The sequence below is a fragment of the Lichenostomus cassidix genome, chromosome 11 (assembly GCF_008360975.1).
Source record: "Lichenostomus cassidix isolate B80296 chromosome 11, HeHo_3.0, whole genome shotgun sequence".
Classification (NCBI taxonomy): Eukaryota; Metazoa; Chordata; class Aves; order Passeriformes; family Meliphagidae; genus Lichenostomus; species Lichenostomus cassidix.
The window spans coordinates 248,560-266,743 of record NC_139492.1 but is presented as its reverse complement, the minus strand read 5'-3'; positions in this window follow the sequence as shown (position 1 = coordinate 266,743).

Sequence of the window (18,184 nt, the reverse complement as noted above, 5' to 3'; positions counted from 1 at the left end):
TCTGGATAATCTCCCTTGGCTCTACGGCACTGTCTGGCCCGCGCACAGGGCCCCCGTAACATATACCCGCTGCCGCGATCGCAGGGAGCTGTGGCGTTGCCACTGAATGGATGGCACTGTGCCAACTCCGCTGCCATCCGCCCTTGCAGCTCTTTTCCTCCCTCCTCCCTCCCGCTCTCCCCTCCTCCTCCTCCTCCCGTCGACTTGATGTTAATTAACACACGGGTTAATTGATTTTAAAAGCTGAAGAATTACAGTTAAGTTTTCCCACAGGGTACGGACGCCAGCCGCCTGGCACGGCTGTGCCTCGCGCGGTGCAGGGGGGCAGGGAAGAGCCCGCAGCAAAACTGCCACTGCGAAGGGCTGGACGGGCAGCCGTCGCCTGTTGGAGTGTGGCTGGGGCGGCTGACACTCCTGCCTCGTCCTTCCAACATCTCACCAACTCTATTTTGCTATAAACAATCGACACGGCCCCTCCCCTCGCCTCTTCCAAGCACCTTTCTTTCAAAACGAGTGCTGTTGAAGTTTCAGCTGGGAAGCTGTGCCCCAAAGCCCCATCGCAGCCCGGGAACGTCTTACACCACAGGGTTCCCCAGCCTGAGCACCCTGCATGGCAGCGTGGAGCATCAGAGGACTTCCAGCCGTCGCAGGCTTGTCCTGCCTGCCAGAGCTCAGTTCCCTAATCGGCTCCGATGTGTTGCTTGGGGTAAAGCATTAAAACCAAAGGAAAGTTAGTCTGTTGGAATTACGAGAGAAATAACCCATGTGAAGGCTTTGGTTTTTCATTCTCCCTTACTCCAGTGTGCCGCTGGTGAGGATGACAGTGTGGCAGGAGGAGGCGCAGCAGCGCTGGGAACTTGCTGCTTTCACCTTCCTGTGCTTTCATTTTATTTCATTTTGTTTTTTAAAAGCATGAAGCAAGTGAAGCGACAAGAGGAATCCATTATGCAAATCAGGTCATATTTGCATAATGTCTCATGACTGGAATATGCAAATGAGTTGTATAATTTATGAATGCCAGTGTCTGTCTAAAAGTGTTTCCCAGAATTTATAAAAACTGCAGCGTGGGGAGGCAGCTGCCGACTGCCCTGCCAGGAGGGTCCGCACTCGCTTTGCAAAGTCTGCATGAGTCCGGAATGCAAACGCTTGGGAATGAGAACTGAGCCGCCCTTCCCACCCTGTCCTCTTGCTTTATTTCCCGTTTCTCCCTCTGCCAAGTTCCTACCTGCTCCCCTTGCACTTCTCTGAGGGTGCAGGGCTAGGGCCAGAGCACGAGGCTGGATGGCCAGGCAGTCCCACAGGTGGCTCAGCAGAGGCTTGCTCGGGACTCACGGCTCTCAGCAGCCACAGAGCCCCGGCACTCTTCAGGTAAGTGAGCTCTTGGGCACGATGTGCACTGGAGAGCCAACCCGAGCCTCCCACGACCTGCACGGTGGGATTGCTGCTGGTCTGCTCTGCACCATGTCCAGTCCCTGCTTGGATATTAGCCCTGTGACCTTGGGGAGAGCTGCAAGGTCAGTGCAGGGCTGGCACTGTGAGCGGAGGGACTCTGAGTGTCCTGTCCAACGCCGCAGCGCTTGGTGTCAGCACTGGAAAGGTCTTTGGAATATCCGGACATTCAGGACAGGTATCAATATTTTTTCTTTTTTTTTTCTCCCTCTTCTTTGCATGATCTGCTGATCTGGGGAGCACCAAGAGGATGCATTTGGGCTCTTACACCTGTGCAAGCTGCTGTCCTGAGCTGTCTGCACAGGGAGGGGGTAAATAATAATGTGCAGGCCTGTGGAAAGCTGCGTGGGTCACGGCCTGCCACTCTGGGCAGCATCTGATGAGAAGCAGCAGGATGGGAGAGCCCAGGGGTCAGGGCACCTCAGTGTCAGCATTCCTCAGCTCTGGGAAGTCCCTGAAAGGGCTTTTGAGCAAGAAAGTGTGATTTGTGGCTCTTGAGACTCTGTGTTTCGATTGTAAAGCCCAGGTGTTTTTATCTCCATGGTTCCGAGTCACTTTTGGTGTTAGATACCTCCAAAGTAACAAATCTCACACTTTCTATCAGTTTGAAAATACTGTGGCTGTGTGTGTGGTTTGTTTAGTGGCTGCAGGTCCAGGCTGTGACAGTGAGAGTCACACTGAGCATCACCAGGACAAAGCGGTGAGTTCATAGACTGTGTTTTTTCCTATGGCTGGAGATTTCTGGTGTGGGAATATGTAGAGATCCTCCCCATGAGGTACAAGGCAAAACATATTTTGCTTGTTGATGCTTAGGTTGGTGCCTGCCCCCCACACTAAGGGGTGACCATCCCCCCAGCACCAAAGGGTGACTGTCCCCATGCTGGTCCTTGCTGGCACAGAAAAGTAGCCGAGTCTGACCTGGAGACAGTGCAGGACCAGGGCCACTGGGGAAAAAGTGGTATGTCCCTCTGGAGGCACGGTGCTTTGTGGAGAGCAGGAAGAGTGGAGGGCAGTGGCAGGGAGGGGGATGGTGGCCCTGGGGAATTTCCTACAGCTCTATGATCTGTGACCCTGCAATACCAGGAGTCAGAGATCTGTTTAAGCTCAAGGCACACCACCCTGCATCACTTATCACAAAGGCTCCTGCAGGCTGGAAAGGAGAGAAGTATGTCTGTTTCCCTGCTGGTGTGTTCAGTGTAGCATCAGCAGATCTTGCACTGGGACTGGTGCTTGTTCAGTTCTCCAGATGGGGACAAGGATGGGCAGGCTGTCAGGGCTGACCAGCACCATGGCTGGGAGGAGGAGCTCTGCCTGTGGGGCAATTTGCAGGTGTCAGGGGGGACTTGGTCTTTGTTTGGGGAGAGCCACAGCTCTGTCTGGAGCCACCCCATTGTGCTGTGGGCTGCATGGGGGGATGGTCCTGGTCCCACTCCTTGTGCTGAGGGCTGCATGGGGATCTGGTCTCAGTCCCTGTCCTGCTCTGGGCTGTTCAGTATTCTGGTTCTGGTCCTCCTCCTCACACTTTATGCTGCTTTCTAACAGTTATATGAAACCACCAAAACACATGAACATTCTCTTGTGGTTTTGATGCTGCACCGAGGACTTGCAAATGTTTAGGGATGAAAGGGCTTTTTTGGGTTGGGAGAAGGAAAGGTCATCCAGAACAGGCACCAAAACCTCTGTATCTGCCAGACAAGATTATCTGGTCTTTGTAGGTCAGTAACAAGGGATAGTGCATGGGGAACCCTCACACTGCTGCTTATTCATGGTCTGGGTTTCTACTGAGGCAGTGGATTTTGCCAGCTGAACAGATCATACCTGACAGATTCCTGTTGCTCTCTTCCAGTGTTCTCCTGTGGTTCCTCACCTGTGGCACTGAAAGAATTCCCTGCAGCTCCATTCTCGGGACTTCCTGGGCCTTTGCCTGCAGGACTTGCTCTCTGTCTCTTGATAAGTTGTCTGAAACATAGATCCAGGGACTTCTGATCTGTGGCTTGTCTGTGCCTGGGGCCCCCAGCAGAGCATAGTTTAGCCATGTGCCTACTTGCATTACCTGTTGTTATCATTTCCAACAATGAGTTCTCATTCAACTAAGAGTCACTCCACTGCCTGCTTCCATTCTTTCAGTACCAATGCTGTTTTGAGCAGTGGGATACAGTTACAGATAACCTCCAGAAGCTCCAGTTTCCTTCTTACCTCTCCTGGCAATGCCACCTCAGCTGTATGGATAATCCCAATTTTCCCACTCCTATCGATGCCAAACTCTGTGGCAGTGGGAGCTGCTGATGCTAATGCAAGGACCCACATTCTTAGCTGGCAGTTCTTTCCCTCCCTTACTCAGCCTTGCAGAAGAAGGATGACGTGCAGACAGAGTCTGAGCACTGCTGCTTGACAAGGTCCATGAGGGCACCAGTGTGCCAGCAAAAAGCATCAGCCACTAGCATCACATCACCAGCCTTGGCACACCTGACAGATGTGCCCAGCATTAGGAATGGCTTGTCTCCATGGGGCTTTTTGCATGATGGTTATAGATAAAAACAGTTGTAAGCAAAGTGTGCAAAATCTTTACATCTTTAACAAATCTCTTATTAATCCCAGCTAAGTAGATTAAAGCTGACTGCAGGCTTTAAAAAGAAGCAAGCTGATCATTTGCAGGAAAGAGAAAATATATTAAATGAAAACAGTCAGAGTGTAAATGTGCAGTCCCCATGTTCCTGGTGTAGATAGAATTAGGGTGGCAGGATGGCAGCCAGACCACTGGTCCTGAGTTCAATGGAGGCAGAGATTCAATGGGATGAGGCAATACAGCACAATTCTGTATCGAAAGAATGACTCAAAAGCATCAAAGATGCTACAGGCAGATATTGTCAGGGTGTTACAGACTTGGGGAACAAAGCTGTGGTCCTGTGTGGACCTCATCTTCAGCAAAACAGGACAGGCTGCTGAATTCCCAGATGGAAATCAGGATTCTTCTCAAGATGCATCCTCATGTTAAGGTCCCGAACATCAGACAGGCCTGTTTGTGGCTCTGATACTCTCTTCCCAGTCATCACTGCAGCTGATCTGTGTTTGTAGGGATAGCTCTGATTGGAAATTATATGGTTAAATATCTTGGCACAGTGACATTCAGCCTCAGACTTTTCTTCAGTAACTGAAGGAGCAGATTTTGTAGGATTAGGTTCCTACCTGGAGAGATCTGGTGTTTCTCTTCCTTAGAACCATGTGTTCCTTTCTTAAGTGTACATTCCAAGGCATAAAGTACAGGAACATCACTGGCTCTAGCTGTCACAGGACAGGTGAAAGCCCTCCAGCAAAGGCCAGCAGTACTGCTACAGCTCATCACCATAGTCACTTAGCATTTACTGCCAGCTGGTGCCTCCCCTCTGTTTGCCTGCTCACACAGTGCCCGTAGCTCCTGCTCCCCCAGACGTTCTGTCACCCTTTCTCGTGTTTTGCCCAACCTAGTGGTGCCCACTCACTTTGCCAGCTCAGTGATTTTGTTACTTTGTTTTTGCCACCCTCACTGTGCTGTCCCCAGACGCAGGATTGGGACTTTGTGCTCTGGTACCTACATATGTATGTCTCAAAGGTTGTACCATGATGACCCATGCTAAAATCTGCATCAGTATCTCCTGCTGCTGTGATCATATATTTGAATGGAAGTACTGGTGTTTGATCCTGAAGATCCGGGATAACAGTCAGGCCAACAGCAGATTTTTGGGGTTTGGTGGTGAACCAGGGGAAACAGGTGATGCAGGATAAATCTTCCGAAGGGACAAATGCTGCCCAACCAGCCAAGTCTCATGAGCGTTGGCCCAGAGAAGGGAGCTCTTGGCACTCCTCGACTTTGGCAGGTGGTGGTTGGCTCTTTGAGAGCAGCTGAGATTTATGAGGATTTTTCGAGCAGGGCAGGTGGTCACATCCCTTGTCCCTTCCCCATCCTGTGAGATGAGTAGAAGAGGAAGGAGGACCTGGCACAGGTGACTCAACCTGGGCCCTCACTGCAGAGTCAGAGAGCTTTAATGGCAGAAGGAAGAAGCTGAAGGTTCCAAAGCTGCCTCAGAAAAGGGGTCCTAAAACAGTAACACTTTTGTTCTAATGAAGTTACATTTTGTCTATTCATGGAAGGAAATGGATCAAAATATGAGGGTGCCCTGCATTAGCCCAGCTCTGCCAAAATGACAAGAGGTTCCTGTTGTCGCACTCAGGGGGCTATAGGATATTGTACTCAGACGCTGAAATCTGCTCCTCTTCCTCCCAAACAGGCAACTTCCTCACCCTGCAAACTGCCCCAGGGCACAATAAGTAGGTTAATGCTTGCTTTAGGGTTAGCCTGAGGGTGAGGGTTCCCTGCAGGAATAGCAGAGTGAGGTTTCCTCTGTGCCTGTGTGAGTTCATGTGTAGGGATGCCTCCAAGGCAAATGAATTCCTATTGCTCCCATTTCACCACTGTGTGCCTCTTCCTCCTTCTTTGGGATGGTGATGTTCCTTGGGATGACAAAGCTTTGATTTCAGTCCTGCCAGGCTCATATGCTTTTCCTTGCATGGTTTTTGCATTTGTAATTCATTCTTCCACTTCCCTGCTTCCCAGTCTTCGTTCTGGCCAGGGCAGGGACTGGGTGCTCCTATGGGTTGCGTTGGCCACGCCTCATGCTTCAGGCTGCCCCTTTTCTTTTATGGCCACACTGGCTCCCAAGAAAGAAAGCAAACCAAAATATGTCAGTGGTTTTGAATTACAAATCTGGATGTTCAAAATGCATGAAATGAGAAATTTCAGGTGCTTACTGCAACATGAATCCACCTGTCTTGGACATGAGCAGCATTTCCTCTTTCGGCTCCGTCCTGAATACAAAGCTCTGTTAAAACAGACGTTGAAGTGGCTGTGAATGGGGAAAACAGGGTCAGGGAGGAGAAGAGGGAGGGTTTGGTGTGTTCATCACTACAGACTTCGACTGTGGCAAGGGAAAGTTTAAAAGGGTGCCTAGAACTAGGTAGTCAAAGTTAATTTCCTATTTAAAATTTAATGTGAGAAGTTTCTGTGTTTCATTTACATGTAAATATTGACTCATATTGTCACATAAAGGTAGTATTGACATTTTCTATGGAAAGATTCTCTTTTTGGTTGCTTGCCACTTCTTGACCTACATTCCCTAACTACAGAACCTGCTATGCTGGTGTGATTCAACCCAGCCTCAGGTGTGAGTGCCTGTTCTTTGGTCACCTGCTGTGTGCACAGATCCTGCATTGGAAATGGATCAGCATGTGGTTGTCATGTGGGATTCCTCACTCCGCTGTTGAGGAACCTTTGGTGGATGGCAAACAGTGGCTTTGGAGTGGCTTGGGGAATTGCCTTTAGTGACAGATACAGCCATAGGGTTGTTACGTTTGTTATGTTACTGGAGGCAGCAGAGAAGCCAGGATCCTTGCGGATTACTCTTTGTCTTCCACGCCCAGAACAGGAAGGTATTTCTTTGCAGAATTGCTGAGCACTCACAGTTTTGCTTGAAACATATGAAATGCTATAAAGTTAAGTGCTTCAAAAATCAGAAGCAGACACCTCAAACCAAGCACCAAAGATTAGAGGACAAGTCTTGTGCTTGAGTCTCTCTCTGTCTCTATTTGGTATTTGGAAAGTGCATATGATAAAACTTTTTCCTCACAGGGGTGTTGAGACTAGGGAATGCTCCTGGAGAATTGAGAGTGATGAATGTAATAGAAATTCCACAAGCAGATTAATAACAAAGTTCTGTGAGAGCTTTGAAAAGTGGGCACTAAATGCAAGTTGGAGCTGGAGCTGTGGTAGGAAGCACTGACTGATGCCTTTTCTGTGCACATATGAATTAATAAGTCCAGGATAGTGTGAGATGTGCATCAGAGCCCATAGCAAATGCTTATGCAGAAGAGCCCAGATTATTCTGGCAACCTTGATTCTTTCATATCCAGTGTTCCAATAGTGTCTTGTAATTGTAGTGTTTTTCTAGAATAGTTCTACTGTAGGCACTGTTCATAAGTTAAGAAATTCCATCTGCAGTCATGCATGTTTCCATACTTAGTCCAACTAATGAGAACTGCGAGGTTCATCGTCCTTTGAAAGCTTTCTGAGTAGTGAATGTGATCAGAGACACCAGAGCATTCTCCTGGCTATCAATCTGCAGATAATAGAAGGTCCATTTCTTAAGTACACACAGAAAAGGAGAAGAAGAAATACTGGCTATGACATAAAATGAATTGTCTTCCTCCATGCCCTTGTAACCTAGGGCATGTAGTGCAGGCTGCCAGCCATCGCTTTACAAATTTAGAGGTGCTGGAATCTCTCCGTCTGTAGCAGGCTGCCTGATGGATTGGTGAGTAATGGACTCAGGGAGTGCATTACCAGCGCCCAGACTAATGGCTAGCGCTTGCCCATGGCTCTGGCTATAGATCATCCACCGTGCTATTCATAAGCTCTTGCCAGTCTGTCTCTGGCACTTGTGCTGCTGCTTGCCTGATGAATTCTGCGCCAACTTCTGCCATGTTTTCAGACAGTGAAGAGTAAACGAGCAGAAAAGAATGAGTACCAGTTCTCCAGTTTTCTTGCTCTTTTTGGAGGACAGGGTAAAGGATAAGGAAGTGGACATGATACTCCGTCACCCAGTGTTACTAGCACAGTAGCCAGGAAAATACATTTGGGGTTGCTGCACACCATGAGGCACCATCCTATCACTGTCTGAGGTACCTGTGCCTGGGATGGTTTCTTTCCCAGCCAGACCAATGTCACGGGTCATGGCAAGATAGGAAGGAGAGGGAGAGAGGACTGGGGTGCTGAGTATGTCTCTGACATGGCCTCTGGAGTGTTGGAAGAAGTTCCTGGATGATGCTGTCAAGATTTGGCTGTGAGCAAAATTAGGTAGAACCAACGTTCATAGCAAAGACCATCTCCAGGGCTGACCTCTGGGCTGGCTTTAATGGATGGGGCAGGGGTGTGCAGAGAGGAAGGAATTGCTTCCAGTCCTGCCTGGCTCAGGAGCCTTTCCTCCTCCTTTAGACTCCATGACATGAATAGGACTCCAGGGTTGTGGCTTCCTTGTATGATTAGGATGAGTTGGATTACTCTCTTCTCCTTTCACTTGGACCACTGCCCAGCCATGAGAAAAGAGCAATCCAGTCAGCTATTGATTTAAACAGGTGACATATCCCACTTCCAGTTGTGTGAGCCATCCAAGACCCATTCCAGTTCCCAAGTCCAGCCTGGTTGCTTTACTGACAGTGAAGGTGTAAGCCTTGCTCTGCTATTCTGGGCCCTTTGGGGTTTTTTTGCAAGAAGTTACTTAAATTTCTGCAGTTTTTTATTAACATATTTCTGGTGAGATTTTGGAAAGGATGAAGCCTTCATCTAAGGAATTTCCTCTACAGCAGTCATAGTAAAGACTGTTGCTAAAACCAGACAGTAGAAGCAAGACTGTAAAAACAATGCAGATGAAGGAGGGAAGCTTTTCAGTTCCAGGAGTCCTGTGCAATAAGAAATAGCCCAAACTGAGCAACAAACACTTTATGTTTTCTAGTTCTACTTTACTTCATGTGTTAGGGATGTTGTGCCTTTTAAGGGGATAGTAGCAATGACATGGATGTTCTTGGGGTCCTAGACATTGCACTCTTTCAGAGACAGACCTCTGTGTACCAGGGCTGTAATTCATGCACTTCAGATAGAGCTTGGGCACCTTTCCATTGCCCCAAGCAGGGAGCAAACTCTGGTTCTTTGAATTTTGCACATTAATTCCACCAAAATTCACCCTTAATTCACCAGATGTCTGGAGGTATTTTGGATACAGAAGTAGATGACAGATTGAGATTGTTGCAAAGAAAGGTGATGCTGATGAACAGGAGATGCTACAAACCCAGAAATTCCCAGTGAGTATTATCCATCAGTTATTTGCCTGCTATTTTGGGAGATGTTTCTGGTATTAAAGCATCATCAATCTATTATTTCTTTTGGCCAATCTCTCTCAGCCTGTCTATATAAACCTTATTGTGGCCTATATTTAACTGAGAATAACCTCTGCTTGTTTCCTCTGTTCCACCATGAGTTTTATTCCTTTAACAAGCGCAGCAGCATGCTGCTCTGGCTTCAAAGAGAAAATTAATTCCGTCCGCAAAAGGGTCAAGTGCTGGAAAGTGCATAGCAATGCAGTTTGCGTGGCAGGATCCAGGAGATATGATGCTAATAAGATTCCAAGATGAGAACAGCAGACTGGCTCTGGGGATTCAGATGAAGGGTTCTGTAAATTTTAAAAGAAATGGTCTCCAAAAACTAATGATGTCTGCTTTCCAATTCATTAATAATGTGGAGCAGGGAGATGGGAGTGAGAAGCAGACCATGCTTTGAAATATCAGAATGTAACGAGGAAAAAAACAGCGAGAGCTCATCTCACCAGGGTCATAAAACTGGGAGGAACAGGCAGGCTGCAGGGGAACACAGTGTTGGTGCCTGGAGGGAAGGAAATTGCACTGTGTGTTCTGCGACATGTAATTTATGCACAGACAATCTTTGCCAGCATTGATGTAAAATTTCTGTGCAGAAAAAGATGGTGCTCTATTGACAGATCTTTTTCAACATTCTTGTTTAAGGTGCCTTAGTACACAGGATATTTTATGACTTTTAAAAACAGATATGAATTGCCTTAGCATATTCACAAATGGCTTTTGGTAAACCTTCCCCATCACCTTTCTGCATTGCATGCACAAAACCTTACCCTTGTTTGTAGTTAATATTGGAAGAATACCCCTCAGGCAAAGCCCAATGAACTGGGAGCAATTCTGAGCTTCCCTCTGCAATATCTGGAATGCCTCTGCCTTTCCAAGGACTTTTGGACACACCATGTGACCTTGTTGCTTTGCATCACAACAATTTTCCATTACTGCTGCAGCATTTGGTGGTGCTGCTGCTGTGCAGACATGATGCTGGAGCCTCTCCCTTGTGCCTGCAACAGGCAGTCAATGGACAGTGTCTGTGCCTGAGTGCTTTGTGGAATGGCAAGTTGTAAGGCAGCAGGATTTAGCTCTGATTTTTATTTTGTCAAAGCTAGTATGATTGTAGAGTGAGCCTAAAGTCTTCCTCCCATCTTTTCCTTTTAGCTGTGTAATATTTTCTCATCTCACCTTGAAACCTGTCAGCAATGGCTGATGAGGTTCTGAGAGAACCTCACTGCCAATTGGGAGTTCTTCAGAGGGCAGGGGCTCCAGTGCCAGCCCTCAATCTGCCCATGGGGCTGCCACTCCGGTGGGACCCTGCGCCAGGCTCCTTCAGCTCAACCTGCTCATACCAGGGTGAGGGCACCGCCATGGCCGCCGTGCTGGTCTTCCCTCCAAGAACTCAGCTCAGCCCCGCTGGTTGGCAGAGCAGGTTTTAGCCTGAATAACATCAGTGTCTCCTCTCTGATGCATTGCACTGCCCTGGAGCCCTTTGCCTGTGTCTGCTCTTACAGTCTACAGGGCCCATCTGCTTCCTTTAGCTCGAGGTGCATTCTCTTAGCAGCAGGCCTTGCTCCAGACAAGTGACCTCTTTTACGTGCAGGATTCAGAAGGGTGTTCAGTAAGTGACAGCATGTGCTAGGAATCCCTGTCCCCTCAGAAGAGCTGTTTTCATGAGGGCTCATGCTGAGCTGCAGAATCAGGGGTGTCTGGGGTGCGGTGGGTGATTTGGGCAGGCAGCTCATACAGCCCGAAAAGGAGATTGGAGCTGAGGTTTGTTTCCTTACAAAAGCCTCAGCCATGAAAGTGGGTGAAGTGGGGGTCTACATCATGGCTGCAACATGTTCACAGAAGAGATTTCTCTTACAGTGTTTGTAAGTACTGTGTATTTCTTCATACAGAGATGACAGGGCCCTAAGTATTGACAGATGTCCCTAAAGCAACTGCGGATGCACTGGCACCAGCTTCAAAAGCCACAACCTTCACCTGTGGGGGTTTTTTTTGCATGTTCTTGTTCTCCAGTGAACATATAGAGACTGACTTCAAAGTGAACAGGGTGATACAGCCATGTGTATCAAATCCTCATACTTGCATCTCAGATCTTTCCTTGGGGAATTTGTGTCTTCAAGAAACCTCAAGAATTTCCTCAAAGGTTTTTCCAGTGAAGTTCTTGGTTGTTATTCAGTATTTCCACACTTACCTGCAGCCACGGTCAGTCAGTAGAGCAGGTGGATGCTCAAAGCTGCTGCAGTGGAGGCACAGTTGTGAGCATCGGGACAGTCTCATGGCACTGGCAAAGAGGTAAAAACCAATTGGTGTATGGAGACCTTTTTTTGCTGCTGTTCTTCACCCAGACATTGAGCAACTGAACTGATTTCTGCATCAGTGATCTTCCAGCGGAAACTGTTCTGGTTTGCAGCTCGGCAGTAACATCACTGTAGCCACCAGGACCTCAGAGTAAGCTGCTAAATTTTAAAGGTCTTTACTTACTCCTGTGTTTGTCTGTGCTCCTCTATTCAGCCCAACATTCATCTTTTTCTGGGCTTCCCCTCACTCTCATGAGGGTGCATGTGCTTGTTAATGACGAGTGTGGTCATTTTACAGCTTCTGCTTTCCCTTCCTCAGCATCCAGCATCCATGTGATGCTCACAGGATCTGCACAGATCCATTGCTGCTGAAAACCAGACCCCGTGCCTGTCACTTCAGTGTGTGCCCAGTGACCTGCATTTCATGTGTCATCACCTGATACTCCAGCTGGAGAAGAGGGATGTGGCTGTGAGAGGAGATGAGTGGTGGGAGGAACATGTTTGCACACTTTGCACAGTGAGTCAGGACAGGGGAATGTCAGGCAGGGAAGATTTATATTTTCTAAGCTGCCTAGTTGCAGATTTCTTCTTTAATCAGAAAACCGCACTGATGCAATCCAGAGCTCTGCGAGAGGGACTGTGTCTTGGTGGTATTCAGATGTTACCATATGATCCCTTTTCTGCTCCTTTTCACACACACAGTGTGTGAAACACACGTTTTCCCAGCAATTCCCTTTCCAGCACTTCAAACCAAGCCAGGCTGATTATTCCTCATGACAGGTGTAAAAATGCCTGGATCCATGGCAGAAAACCTCCTGTGAAGAGGAAGCTCTCATTGCAAATAAGGAGCCAGATTTCCATGGAAATCTGCACTATTTCAGGGTCTGGACAGGCCACAGATTCTGCAGCAGGATTGTGTTCCCCTAACAGATACCCAAAGGCAGATTTTCTTTTAATTAAATATGAAAATTTATAATGCAGTCAGCATGATGCCTCTTGGTATGTTTATTTTCATACTCCATTTATTTGTTTTGTTCTCAACACATACTTCTGTTGGGAGGGAATTTTCCCTACCATCTGTGTATGAGGATTGAATGGGACTGAAGGACTATGGGAGCAGGACAGAGGTCAGTTGTGGTTTTTATTATCTGAGTGGAAATGGGCACCATTTGCAGTTGTGAAATAAACACACCAACTGGTCTTTTCCTTAAAATAATATTGGCGTTGCAGTGTTGATATTTTTAAGCAGCTGTCTCTAGGTTTCAGTATGACCAGGCTTTAGAGTCCAGTGAAGTATTTCATTCCTCATACACTTAATGCTTCACTTTCTGTCCCTACACTCAGAAAAAAATATTTATTGTTTCAGTAATATTGAGACAAGATTTTATTTTATTTTATTTTATTATTTTATTTTATTTTATTTTATTATTTTATTATTTTTCTCTGCAGCCAAAGGGCAAAAAAATTTAATTTCCCCAGGATGAAAATTTAATTTCCCCGTGAGTCCCAGCTCTGTGGAGGGAGCTACTCCACAGGACTGCTCAAGAGCCTCTTCCCCTTGTACAGGCTCCTTCATGTTCTTAATTCCTCTGTGTCTCCCACCTTTGCTCCTCCATTCTCTTTGCCTTATTTCTCTTTTTGACCACTTTTTATGCTCTAAGGTCAAGGGTTTTCCCTATGGAAGAAAAAGTTAAGCCTTTCCTAGCCTTTCCTACACCATTTGCCCACCTGGCATCACAAGATCTGTAATAAGCCTGGCAGTGCTTGGGCACACAGGCACGACCAGCAGTGAGGGGGTTCTCCAACGTCCTCTCCCTTCACCTGCTGGCACATGGGGCAAGAGAGGGATGACCACCCCATGCTCTCACTGCCGTGTTCCCATCCTGCTGCCATTCTGCAGCTGGAGACAAGCACAGCAATGTGCTGGAGCGTTCTGTCTGAGGCGAGTTTGGGGAGGGGAGAGGGGAAAAGGCTGTTAGATCTATCGCTGGCAATTTAGATTCAGAGACATTTCATCTGCAGTTCCCTCAAGTGTTGAATTGAATAAAACCAGCAGCAGCAGTGGAAAAGGAGGTGGGGGAAGGGCTCCAAGTGCTCCCAGCTAAACAGGCAGCTCGTAAAAAAGGAATTGCATCCTTGGGTTGAAAATCTGGATTCACAGCACAGGGAGGAGGCCGTGTGGCAGAGCCCTCCCATAGGCAGGGGCCAGGCAGCACTGCCAAGGACTTCTGGCACTCCTGCAGCCAGAGGAGATCACAAGGCTCATTTCTGGGTTTCCTGATTTTTCTGTGGGTTTTTTGAAGCTCCTGTTGTAGAATCAAGCAGGAAGAACAGAGTCCCAGGCTTTGGTTGCAATTAAAAAAAAACCTATCCTTCACGTTCCACTGCTTCAGGAGAAAAGTACAAAAGCAAAACCCCCAAGGGTCAAAAATTCAGAAGAACAAGTAACTTAGCACTTATAATTTTGTAAATACTTTCTGTTGGGCACCAGACTCATTGTTCCCAAATGCAGCTGTGGGATGGCAGAACTGTTCTCACCATTAGATGTTTCTGTTCCTCCGCCTTTGAGGGAATTGCTGTTGGTGGCTGCTCTGGCTATGCACTGCAGCAGCTGGATTTCTCTGGATCTGTCCCATTCCCCAGATGTCAGGTGAAGATGGTTTCACAGGAGCGCTCAGCCTGGCCAAGGCTTGGAGGAGAGCAGCAGCCATCAGAGAGAATTGGGTTACAGCAGAAAATACATCCTTGGGGTCTCTCCTGCCTTGTGTGAGTGTGGTGCCATCACCTCTGTAATGTCACAGGGGGGCTGTGGTCTCCTTCAGGTGGGAAGGCAGGTCTTTTGTTTGCCCCCCTCCCCATGTTCTTTATTGCCCCTCTGCTCCCTTGTAATATGTTAGTGACACATCTGATGCCTTACACTTTGCTCAGCCCTGCTTCAGGCCAGGTACAGGTGTGCATAGAGAGAGCACATGCTCAGCCCTGCTTCAGAGCAGGTCGGACTCCACAGCCATAGCCTGACCAGCACTGAGTGACCCCATGGTACAGCTGAGCAGCCTGGGCAGGTGTGTGGCACAGGGCTGATTGCAACTCCATTGAGTATTCTGTTTGCAGTATCCCCTGCCTAAAAAGTGTCCTCTGCCTTCATGGTGCACCTGCATAATCTCACATGAAACACAAAGGTAAGACCAGGGTGAGGAGCTGGGACTCCTCAGGACAGCACTGACACCTTCCCTTCAAGTGATTTCAGGGGTCATGATTCTCACCAGAATTTGGGAGACTGATCAGCCACATCCTGCAAAAGACTGAAGCAGACTTACTGCAAATTCTGGACCAGAGACCAGAGTACAGGAGAAGCTCTCTCACAGGCATGTATTTATGCTGCCCTGTCTTTCCCCCTGTGCTATCGATCCAGCGGCTTGCGAAGATACAGCCCTGCCTGCTGTAGTGGTCTAATTCATTTTTAAGCATCATTATTTTTGATGTTGTGGTTTTCCCCTGCTTCAGGTGTTTCTCACCACCCATCCCCAAAAATGTCCATTCCTGTCTGTCTCCAGGCGTGTGCTGCTCCCACATGTGTGTGTGCATACCAGGGAGATGGAGAGGCAGCTTCAGCTACACTAAGCAATTAAACTCCAGTAGCTCAGGGATGAGCAGGAGGCCGTGATTTTCTTTTCCTTTGCAGTAATTGCCTCTGCAATCAGCTTTGATCACCCAAGAGCAGAAGAGATGAGTGCTGCAAGTTGACATCAGTGGTTTTAATATATCCATTTACATATACAGGAGCAGTGCAGCATACAGCTTTCCATAGCGCCTCTGACCTGAAACCATCGCTGCTCCATAGATACCTCATTTAATTTAATACTTCACCACCACTGTGGAAGCCATAGGATGGGGATGGGAGGGGGAATAATCAAGCCCTCACTCTCTCGCTCTCTGTGCATGTCTGTAAAAATGACATGAAAGTAATTGCTTTTGAAAAGCAAAGCAGAAATGGCACAATTGATTCCACTTAAATGAGAGGAGAAGGGGTGGGGGTGGGGGATGCTCACCCTGAACATGCCACCTTCTTTCCCGCTGCAAGCACATCACTGTGCAGGGCTGTGCTGGGATAGAAGAAAGATGGGCTTCTCTGAATGGCATGGGAAGGGTGGAAGCTCGGGCACGTAGTGCTGCTTTGGGCAGGATGCACTCCTTGGCAGCCTCGGACCCGCAGGCAGATGCTGCTCCATGGAGCCATGTGACGTGCCCTGTTGTCAGAGACACTCCAGGTTCCAGAGAGCTGGCAGGGAGCCTCATTGCACTGAAAATCCTAGAATCACTCTGCCTCCCAAACCCACTCACCTGCCTAGCAGCTGGTGGGAGGGGGATGATGAGGAGACATCCTCCTCTCCATCTCTCATCTATCTCTCTTTATCCCTGTTGAGAAAGCTTTGTGAGCCTATGGTTTTGGTATCTGTCCAGCCTGCTGCCGGTGGATGCTCACCCTTCCACCAAGGACTCCCAGTGCCCCCTCTGTGAGCTGCTGGCACAGCACTCAGCCCCTCATCAGTGGAAGCTGGGACCTGGCACCGTGGGCTGCACATTGCCTGTGTGTGCTGAAATACATCTTTAATGTGGACATTAACATCATTTCATGTTAATTACATTCAAACTGATTATTAGCGTATTTATTGAATGTTGACAGCTGGGTGGCAGTCTTCAATAAATATGTTTTACTAATCAGTTAGCATTAATTAATATCGAAATCCTCTCTAGGTTTAGCAAGTCAGTGAACATTGATGAGACCCCTCTTGCTGCCAGTGTTGCTGGACGTTGGCAGTGTTGCTGGCAGCACCCAGCTCTGCCTGGCAGCAATGTGGGGCACAAGTGGGCCCAGGGGCAGCAGCATTGCTGGAAGGACAGGTGGACACATGCCCAGAGGGAGAAGCCTCTGGCAGCCATTGCTCTTGGGGGAGCCCCCCATGCAGCAGGGTCCTCCCAAGGGCAGGAGGGTTGACAGCTCGAGTCAAGATGCTGGTGGCTAGGCAGTGCTTGCAGGAAGCTCTGCAGACCCCTTTCTCCAGGATACAGGCTGCTTCCAGACACATCTGAGCAGCAGACGCAGGATGCTGTTCTCACCTGCAATGACCACATCACTGCATGCAGGACCCTTGGTTGTAGCAAGGCATGGCACAAACCCCAGCCATCAGTGTAGAGGTGTTCTTATGCTGAATTTAAGCCACCAAGCAGACCAACTCCTAAGCTGCGTGGCCAGTATTTTCTCTTGCCTCCACATCCTTAGCAGTGCAGGAGCCACACAGTGCCCACTGACTGTGGCTTCTCTTGCCCATCACAAGAAGACAAGCAGTATCCCTGAGGTGTAAATGGCCAAGGCATCAGGGAGAGTGGCTCCGGACGCTGGGGTCGATACTCGAGTCTTGTCATGCTAATGTTCCTTGGATGACATTCATCATTCTTCCCTGCTTCTGCCTTGTCTAAACACCTTAGAGCTGGGACACCAAGAAGTGAAAACGCTGAACCCTTAGAGCCACTCCTATTCAGACAGAAACGGGAGACAGATGGACAGGCTGTGGGGTACCCAAGCTCCTTCCCCTCTGCTTCGAGGACAGCAGATACAAGGGAAATGCTTGAACAGCTCAACACACAGCCTCAATAGGAACTGGGTGTTTGGTTACTGGTTAGAATAACTTTGGTCTTGCTCAGATGCTTGCTCCTTGCTTCCCTCACCCAGGGGTGACACCCCTTCCGTGAGCAGAGGCAGGTGCCCCAGTCAGCAGAGTTTGCTTTCCCGAGCTGGACATGTCTGCCTGCTGCAGGCAGGCATGTCAAATCACACCTACCATATTGGCTTCCTGTCCCCAGAACATCCGATTTTTGCAGCTAATGTGTGCGAGGGGTGTCTCCTCCTGCCAATCCCCACCTCCAGCAGCATCAGGCCTGTGCTGTTCAGGGTTTTGTTAAGCCGTTTAGTATTAATTGATTTTTTTTCCATTTTTTCTTTCTTTCCCTGGGCGGGTCAATAGCTGGATGCTCAAGAGCAGAGGATCTATCAACTGCAGACCAAGCAAAGGGAGAGACAGGCAGAACTGGAGCAGAAATGCAGCCAGAGCAGCAGCTCAGCCAGGACCTGGGGGCCAGCCATCTGCTACGGAAGGGAGCTTGAAGCAGGTAGGAGAATATGCCAGTCCACTCTAGCTCAGCAGCCCAGCCGGGGAAGGGAACTCTATTTGATGCATTCACAGCAACAGTGATAATCTGCTGCTCTTGTTTACATGGCAGTATAAGGAAGGGCTGAAAATGTCAGAGTAGAGTCTGTCACCTCCCAGTGAGGACGGGGAGGTTGAGGGCAGCAGGGAGATAGCTACAGCTCTGCTGGCTCTAAATGGGTGGTGGGATTGCAGTTGCTGTGGGGGTGTGATGGCTGTCATGCATAGCTCTCCTGGGTGTTGCTCCTGCTGCTGACCTTGGAGAGACAGGAGGAG